This window comes from Podarcis gaigeae (assembly GCF_964106915.1).
Source record: "Podarcis gaigeae genome assembly, chromosome: 1".
Lineage (NCBI taxonomy): Eukaryota > Metazoa > Chordata > Lepidosauria > Squamata > Lacertidae > Podarcis > Podarcis gaigeae.
The window spans coordinates 29495226-29504899 of NC_139678.1; the positions used below are offsets into that span (position 1 = coordinate 29495226).

Below are 9674 nucleotides of genomic sequence, written 5' to 3' on the forward strand. Positions count from 1 at the left end.
AGAACCTGTGCCTGAAAACTCCATCTGCTACCATTGTTTATTCTCACCTGAAGCCATATTGTGCCATTTGTGTCATCACGACTATTGCCATCTCCACTAATTGCAACACCTACCACAGGATGGCGGCTTCAAGGGGGTGTGTGTGCAGAGTGGCAGCTGAGCTTTTAAGCAACAAAGACACCTGGTTTTGTGCTAATTTCTCTTTGCAATAAAAATGGAGTTATTAAAAATATATAAGGTGAAAACAACAGTTAGAATAAATTGCTTTGGAAATTTTCCACAAGGCATCGGTGTGCTTCTCGCATGTAAACAAGCGACTATGACATCCCTGGAGGGAATCGTAAATGTATGTATGCTTTTAAAACCCCGATTCTTAACAGCAGAAATCCTACTGAAGCTTTGCTGAAGATGTGAGAACCAGAGTGCCAGTGTAAGTTCATTTCATTATTAAAACTGTTGGTGTCAATTAGTGACTTTGTCTGTGCGCTAGAAGTTTTTTGCTAGGTGTTTAGGATTGTTCCAGTCCTTGTTCCCACAGTCTCACATTTGATGCTATGTAGCACCTGCAGCAAAACTCTTTTAGAAAGCAGGTTCAATGTTGTTGAGTCATAAGAACATAAAAAGAGCCTGCTGGATCATGCCAATGGCCCATCTATTCCAGCATCCTGTTATCACAGTCATCAGCCAGATGCCCTTGGAAGGCCTGCAAGCTGGACATGTGCACAACTGCACTCTGCCCACCTGCAACTCCCAGCAACTGGTCTTCAGACACACACTGTGGTGTGTAGCTGTTGACAGCTGTGTCCTCCATGCATTTGTCCAATCCTCTTTTTAAACCATCCACGTTGGTGGTCCTTCAATTTCCAGTAGAAAGGCAAGGAAAGACAAATAGCAAGGGGCTCCTCTAAATCTAGCATAGATGTTTCAATTGTAGTCACGATGATGCAACCTATCTCTACCATTTAAATCATGTAATTGTAGGAAGCGAGAATAACAAGAGATCCATCCTGCAACGATATCAGCATGATCAAAATCCTTACCATTTAAATGTGTTCGCTAAGGGCACCCAACAGGCCTCAGCTACAAGTAAGGCATTTAGCACTGCTGTTCCCATGCTGTGGAACACTCTTCCAGCAAAGGTACACAGGTATCCTCACTTTTAACTTTCAGGGGTCTCTTGAAGATCTTTCTGTTCTGACTGGCCTTTGCAGCTGTTTAGCCAATCACTTTAATTATTATTTGCAATGTTTTTTAATGCTGTTTTATGTTTTATTGTTGCACAACGCCCTGATATTTTCTGATATGGCTGTATAGAAATACATTTTAAAGTAAAAACACAAATATTGGAGAGGAGAATTAGGTCAACTTTTGTTAAGAAAAAAAGCCAAAAGTTTGTTTTCAAAAAGGGCATAGAGACATCAACACAGGCTTTCCATATACACTTTTCAACTGGCTGGATGCCCAAGTGGCAAGACCATCTTAAAGGCATGCAAGAACTTTGTGCCTCATTTCATCTAACAAAGGGGTGGCTAACCTGTGGTCCACCAGGTGCTGAATTACAATTCCCATAATCTCTGGCCAGTGGCTACGCTATGCTATGAACGTTGGTTAAGAGATATAGTCAACAAAATACATACCTACTCAGAAATAAGTTTCATTGAGTTCAGTGGGGCTTACTTGCAGGTAAGTGAGCACAGGACTGCAGCCTAAATGTGTTCATCCTTAAGGAAGATCAACATTTTCCAGTTAAGCAAACCGCGCTCACTAAATTGGCCCCTGCATTTTAAATGTCTGTTTTGCTATTGGGATTGTAGTTCCATTTGTGTTTCTCAAGCTGGTCTCTGCCTGTAATAAATTTCATGTTTCATGGCCTCTGCCTTCAGTGCCAAACTTTCTTTTCCCAAAGATGGGTCTGTGAGATTCACCATTGACTCTCCTTCCGACGCGATGGGAGGAGCATGGCCAGCAGTACCTGAAGCTGTTGACAACTCACCCGATCTTGCTTCCCCCAACCTACAAGCAGGGAAATTTCAGGTGGACTGTTGTGGGTGGGGCGAGAGTGGGTGGCAGGTGAATGAACGGCCGAGCTCTTACGTAAAGCGAGCCGGGGACTGAATACGGTAGTAAAAAGGGGACACGAAGATCAAGGGGGACTGAGAGCACTTCTGGAAAAACTAAACGGTCAGGACACGGTGCTACTGGGCAAATCGACACACTGAAATGAGCGTTGAATGAAGCCGGTCCCATAAGTGGGGCTAGGAAGGAATGCAGCGCATAGGTGAAGTGGATAGGGAAGGACCCTAAATTTACTTTCGTGACTGAGCTACGGGGACGTGCGGGGGAGGTCCCATTTCGGCCCCTTCGAACCCCTTGCTGTCTTCTCATTCATTACTCGACGTTCTAGATTCCACAAAGGTTTGTCCCTCCGCCGGAATGGCTCCAAAGGGGACCCTCTGTCCGCCCCGTCCCCGTCCCCCTGATTTGGCCGTCCAGCCACAGCCAACAAGGACAGCGCCGCTCTCCACACTTACCGGCTTTCTGGGCACAGGGACGCTTTTATTCGGCGGGATCCAAGGTTCCTCCCCTCTCTTTCCCACCCCCTGCTTCCCGCACGTAGTACAGACTTTCCCCTGCCGGGGATGCTGGGACTTGTAGTTTTCTCGCGGATGCCAAAGCCTCGGGATCTGTAGGGGCTCCTGGACTTCGAAGAACTACAAGGCCGGAGCCACCGGGCGAGCTCATTGAAAGGGAAGAGGGGAGGTGGGTGAAGCGCCGGCGTGTTTTGCTGTCAGCCGGAGAGGCCGCCTTCGCTGACACCTGTTTGTAGGTCAGCCTTTTACATGTGTTCACCTGTATCAGCAACAAAGCTGGTAGTTTTGCAATAGGCAAGCACGTCGTGCTCTGTGAAAGCTAGTGGGGAAAACAGGACAAACCGCTCCTGCTTTCAAGACAAGCCTGGCAAATCTGGAAATATAATTAATGATTTGATACAGCTGATAGTCTGTACTTGTTTTAACTCATGTGTAAACTATTCATTCTACCTATTATATAATTTTGTTTCTCATTTTTAAAGTTTTGTCTAATGGTCACCTCTGTTTTGTATACATATAGAATGAAATGATATAAAAACTATTTTTTTAAAAACCCCATCACCCACTCCAGTTTTAGAAGTACAATTTCCCAATCCTCATGGTCCTCAAGGCAGTCGCCATCCTAAACAATTATTGTACTGTATATCAATGCTGCCAAGGTTTGAGGTGGCTTTTGCTGTGTCCTAAAATATCTGGTTGCATAAACTGAAAGCGGTGCCTTACACTGTGTTGTGTTTACATCAGAGGCCACTTCTGAGTAAACACATTTAGGATTGTACTGCTACCTGCCTGCCCCGCCCCAGAGCCACCAGTATATTATAGTAATTTGTTAATATACCAGTATAATATTTGGTGGAAGCAAGTCTGATAATTTGCTTGAAGGGTGGGGGTAGAATTAATAGATACATTAAGTGGGTGCAACAGAGTAGTGTTTTAATTTGTTGGAAGCCGCCCAGAGTGGCCTGGGTAACCCAGTCAGATGGGCGGCATATAAAAAAGTTGTTGTTGTTGGTTTGGTGTTCTACGTTAGGGTTTGTACTGATGCATCCCTATTGAGGTTACTCACAATGCAGGGGAATACAACCAACTGGGTGGCAAAATTATAACCAGATTTGCACTGACGGTATCATATATGTGTTGTTGGCATCCATCTGTCTCAGGAAACAATGGAGAAGTACACCTTAGGAGGTGAAAGACAGTTTAGTATTAAAGTATTAATTTATACAAACCTTCACTGGAAATCTTTTTCTATAGACCCCAGCTGCTCACATCTGAATCCTGCCAGACCATACAAAGACCATAACATAGGTATTCTACTACAGTGGTACCTCGGGTTAAGTACTTAATTCGTTCCGGAGGTCCGTTCTTAACCTGAAACTGTTCTTAACCTGAAGCACCACTTTAGCTAATGGGGCCTCCTGCTGCTGCCGCACCGCCGGAGCACAATTTCTGTTCTCATCCTGAAGCAAAGTTCTTAACCCGAGGTTCTATTTCTGGGTTAGCAGAGTCTGTAACCTGAAGCGTATGTAACCTGAGGTACCACTGTATTCTGCTACACTGGTAGCCCTCAGTGAGGTCCTAAGCGAGGTCAGAATGAGACAATGATTTTGAAATTCCCCTAAGAGGCTGCCAATAGTCAAGGAGGGGGTCATCATCAGCCTTATGCTTGTGCTGACCTCCTCAAGGATTGCACCAGGAACATGGACCCAGATGTGGGTAGGAAGGCCAGAATGGAAGGCAGCAGAAACTCCAGTGGGTTCTATGTGGAGCTAACTTCAGGCACTAGGCCTCTTGGCAGAAAAACTCTGCATCACAAAGATGTCTGCAAATGTGGCATGAAGGCTGGCAACATTAACCCCACTTTATGTGAATCCCTTGCAGACGACCACAGTGCCTGAAGACAGGCAGATCGTGTATCCACAGAAATGACCAGCAAAGGAACAACCCTGTCTGGAGGCGGTTGGAGGACGGATGGCAGCTAACAGATTGAGGTTGAATCCTGACAAGACAGAAGTACTGTTTTGGAGGGAGAGGAGGGGGGCAGGTGTGGAGGACTCCCTGGTCCTGAATGGGGTAACTGCGCCCCTGAAGGACCAGGTGCACAGCTTGGGAGTCATTTTGGACTCACAGCTGTCCATGGAGGCACAGGTCAATTCTGTGTCCAGGGCAGCTGTTTACCAGCTCCATCTGGTACGCAGGCTGAGACCCTATCTGCCCGTGGACTGTCTTGCCAGAGTGGTGCATGCTCTAGGTATCTCTCGCTTGGATTACCGCAATGTGCTCTATGTGGGGCTACCTTTGAAAGTGACCGGGAAACTACAACTAATCCAGAATGCGGCAGCTAGACTGGTGACTGGGAGCGGCTGCTGAGACCACATAACACCGGTCTTGAAAGATCTACATTGGCTCCCAGTACGTTTCCGAGCACAATTCAAAGTGTTGGTGCTGACTTTTAAAGCCCTAAATGGCCTCGGTCCAGTATACCTGAAGGAGCGTCTCCACCCCCATCGTTCTGCCCGGACACTGAGGTCCAGCGCCGAGGGCCTTCTGGCGGTTCCTTCACTGCAAGAAGCCAAGTTACAGGGAACTAGGCAGAGGGCCTTCTTGGTAGTGGCACCCACCCTGTGGAACGCCCTCCCACCAGATGTCAAAGAGAACAACAACTACCAGACTTTTAGAAGACATCTGAAGACAGCCCTGTTTAGGGAAGCTTTTCATGTTTAACAGACCAATGCATTTTAATATTTTGTTGGAAGCCGTCCAGAGTGGCTGGGAAAACCCAGCCAGATGGGCAGGGTATAAATAAATTGTTGTTGTTGTTGTTGTTGTTGTTTGTTTGTTGTTGTTGTTGTTGTTACCACCACCACTGGGAGGAGGGCAGACAGAAGAAATGCCATAGTGTACCCACAGCAGCAAAACAGGACACCTTCATCTGCCCCACCTATAATAAAACATATCTCCCCCATATCCTTCTGTACAGCCACAGCAGGCACTGGAACTCTCCAGGGGTTTGACTTTACCCCCAGATGGAGGACAACAAGAGGGAATTTGAATGACAAGCTACCCTTGTAGAATTTCCCTCTTATGCAAATTAAAAGGTGCAAGAGGGGCTGGCCTCCTTTGTATCGGGCTAATTTACTGTCCATTAAATGTCAAATGCAACCAAGCCACAGAGAAAGGAAGATAAGAGTGGCTTTATTGTATCTGCAAAGCATTTACACAGTGGCAGCCATAGGACTTAGACCTTCAAGATGCAGCACTCTGCCCATCAGCTCACTTTGGCAAAAATGCTGTTTTACGACGTTTACTTCCCTTTTCCGTATAATAGGCAAAACCTCCAGTAGTTCCTCCCATACCCCAGCTCACATTCAATATCTTTATCAAGAATCAAAATCCTCCATAAAATGGATCCCCCCCCCCAACATCTCTCCACTGCCACCACTGACAATAATCAAGGATAAATGTGCTCATTAGGAACAATGGAAGTGTTGATGACAAGGGAAAACATTTGCAGGTGTGAGGGATGAAGCTTCCTGTACAGCTGGCTTTTAACTCGGGCCTCCCTACCACCAGAAAGGAGAATAATGACGAACATCACCATTTCCAGGAAGATGGAGCTGATTTCTTTTCTAAAGCTGTGCTACAATAATTATGATGATGCTAAACAGATATTTTTTTTAAAAAAAAAGTTTAAAATACATTTTCTAGGAGAATCAAGAAAGAGAGCAGAGCATCTTTTACTGAGCTGTAGCATTGTCAATATAGAGATGCTCTTTCTGGGATACCAATAAGCTTGTTTTGCACTTCCCTCACTTGGTAGGAAGTTTCAGGGGCAGACTTTCTACAGGGCCAGTTTCCTAGGGAGAAGAGAGTACTGGAGGCTTACAGAGATTTTGAAATTTGGGGGGAGAATGTAGCCACCAAGATCCCTTCAGCGCCCCTTGTTACCAGCCACAGAGGCAATGCCATCAGTGGTTCAGTGGAGACGGGCTGTTGCCCAGCTCTGTTTCTCTGAAACATCCAAATCAGGAGAGGTCATGCAGGAGACCTGTCCAACAGTTCCTTTCAACCTCCAGCCAAGCAGATAGGGAAGAATGTCCAGTAAATAGTACCCACTAATGTTCATGTGCCTTGCAGGCTGCTGAACCCTGTGGCATTCCAATTTAATTTGAAATACTTTATTGTCACATGTACAACTTGTATACAGTGAGATTACAAGATTAATGTAAATCCTTAAGTTGTTCCCACAATATATTTTAATAATAATAATAATAATAATAATAATAATAATAATAATAATATTTATACACTGCCCTCCCAAGCCAAGACCGGACTCAGGGCGGCTAACACCAGGTATAAAAACAATTGATTAAAATACAACATTAAAATGTAGCCTCATTTCAGTAGAAACTCAAATCAAAAACTTTTTGGGGGGATGAAAACGGCAAATCTTCATCAAGGCCAACTATCCAGACTAGTCCTATTGGGCCAGAAAAAAAGCCAGGGAAGTCCCCAAATAGGAATTCCATCACAGAAGGAGAAAGGAAAAAGGAAAGAGGGGGAGGGGATCAAATTGATTCCAAGCCAACTCTGTCTTACAGGCCCTGCAGAAAGAAATCAGATCCTGCAGGGCCCTGGCCTCATGAGATAGAGCTTTCCACCAGGCTGGAGCCAATGTTGAAAAGGCCCTGGCTCTGGTTAAGGCTAATCTGACTTCCTTAGGGCCTGGGACCTCTAGGGTGTTGCTACAACTATAAGTACATTAATTGGCCAATTGTTCAACATTAGGACTTTTGTACGCATAGCAGTTGTGTAAATGTGACGTTTTACCATATTGTGGCGCTACAGCAGCCTAAAAACATCATTTCCCACTAAGCTAGGATAATCAGAACAGGAGCACTAATGCTGGAATGTTAGAATATATAACTCATGCAACCTGGGCAAGGATCTGTCTTACTTTTGCACATTTAACCATACTGAGTCTATCAAAACTAATTCTGAATGAAGTTCTCTTGAAGTCCCATTTACTTTTCATTTTTCATTGTTCTACCCACCCATACACAATGTTACAATGTTACACTGAGCATTTGATGGTTTTAATGGCTTACTCTGTTGCTTAGGATTTGTTTCACTGATGTAATCACTTTTAATTCCAGTGCTCTGCTATCTGTCGAAACAGATGTTGAACATGATTTGCCTTGACTTCCAACCTACTTTTTCTTTTAATCACTGGATCACAAGTCTTGTCCGAAAGGGAAATATGTGTCTATATCTGCCTTCTATCTGCATTTGTTCTCTTGATGCAAAATAATCTGCTTCTTGTGGCTCTTAACTAAATAATCAAAATCTGAGGCTGCGACAAAGGAAGAATACCCCAATTGTATAATACCATGTGCCCCAGAACACGAGGTAATTCTATAGTCAAAGACAAACTATTCTATTATTAGAATGTGCACCTACTTAGAGTGATTGGATTTCCTCTTTGTGTGACGGTGCCTGAAGAAATAGCTCAGGGTTTTTTTTAAGTACAAAAATATTCAGAGATTATCCAAAACTGCCAAGGAAGAATGCTTTTATCTTCTTGATAAACAAATAACCAATTTCAAATATCCTGCATAAGCTCACAGCTTGCTCACGCATTACCCACAAAACACTAAAGACCAATTGATTCAATCAACAGAAGAAAATGGTGAAAGATTGTCCTGAAAAAGAAAATGATAAACGATTATCTACCACTTCATGATGCAAGTAAAGGACTACATGTCTGAATACTCCCTGCATACAAAGAAACAAAACCATTTCTCATGTCTTCTCTTTTTGCTCATTTTTAATGCAAAAATCACCTATACTTGCCAAGGGGAAGTATTCAGCCATGCAATCCCACTGGCAGCCTCAAGGAGTGCAGTCCAGGGAAACCTTTACTGCCCGGTGTGTTGCCTGCTGTTTATGACTACTTTTGTTGTGTTTGTAGTTATGTAATTTTTAATATATTTGTAAGCTGCTTTGAGCACAGTTTTGACTTTCGAAAGGCGGAATACAAATAAAATGATTGGTTGGTTGGAAGTAACTTTTTGCATTGTATATAATCATAAATTGCAGAATTGTAGAGCTGAAAGGGACCCCAAGGGTCATCTAGTCCAACCCCCTGCAATGCAGGAATCTTAGCTAAAGCATCCGTGACAGGTGGCCACCCAACCTCTACTTGAAAACCTCCAAGAAAGAAGGGTCCACAACCTCCCAAGGGAGACCGATCCACTGTCGAACAGTTCTTACGGTCAGAAAGGTCTTCCTGATATTTATATTTTTCCAGACATGTGATGCCATTCAATATTCACAGGAGGCAAATAAAAGACAGCATGAACATCAAAACTGATATCACACTTGCCATTAGGATCACAGCATTTTCTGCAAATATTCTGTATTGAAAATAATAAGTACAGTAGTGGAAAGCAAGGCTTAAATGGCATAATTCAATTATTAAATTGCTGAGTCAGCCCACTACCTACAATTGCATCTTTAATACAAAACATTTAGCTCTGTCATAAAAATATTTACTGAGAAGTAAATGCCACTAGATTCAATAAGGCTTCCACGCAAATGCACATATTACTTACTCATATCCCTTTTTCACCTTTTACCATGCAAAGTGGCTTACAAGGAATAAATAAAATTGGCAGTAAAAATGTCAAAGTGCAAACTACACTTTATAATCCAAACTTTGCAGGAATGCAGGCAGCCTCAGCGAGGCTTCCATGTAAATACACACAGGTTTTGGCTGAATGCAGTACAGTAGGTGCAGCAGAAGGGGTGTGTGGAATCCTACATCAAGCCTTTTTTCAGGTGTAGTGCACATTGTACAACTGCCAGCTAACCAGGAAAGTGCTAAACAAGATTAGTGTGAAAAGTACATACCAGGCAAACATGGCATAAAAGAAATCAACTGTAATTACAGCCCAAGTAGTATTAAGTGAATATTAATGTATATGAAAGTTGCGCCCTTTACTGATATATAAATATTAAAACTCCCTTTGCTTTTCGGTCTTTTATGGGATGGCAGGGTGGGGCTTAACTGAATTATTCAAT

The 9674-nt window shown here is 43.6% G+C and overlaps 1 protein-coding gene across 3 annotated transcripts in view; it reads right to left on the reverse strand.

The window, feature by feature from the left end:
• The window catches only part of ADCK1 (aarF domain containing kinase 1), a 110657-nt gene extending 107256 nt beyond the window's left edge, over window positions 1–3401 (reverse strand). Inside the window, exon 1 of one of the 3 annotated variants that reach the window (XM_083735225.1) lies at window positions 2532–3401. The gene's annotated coding sequence lies outside the window, so the exon portion shown is untranslated. Of the gene's footprint in view, window positions 1–1637; window positions 2037–2531 lie in introns of those variants that run through there. The other 2 variants (XM_083735221.1, XM_083735222.1) reach the window with 2 other exon arrangements.
• Between the last annotated feature and the right edge of the window lie 6273 nt (window positions 3402–9674).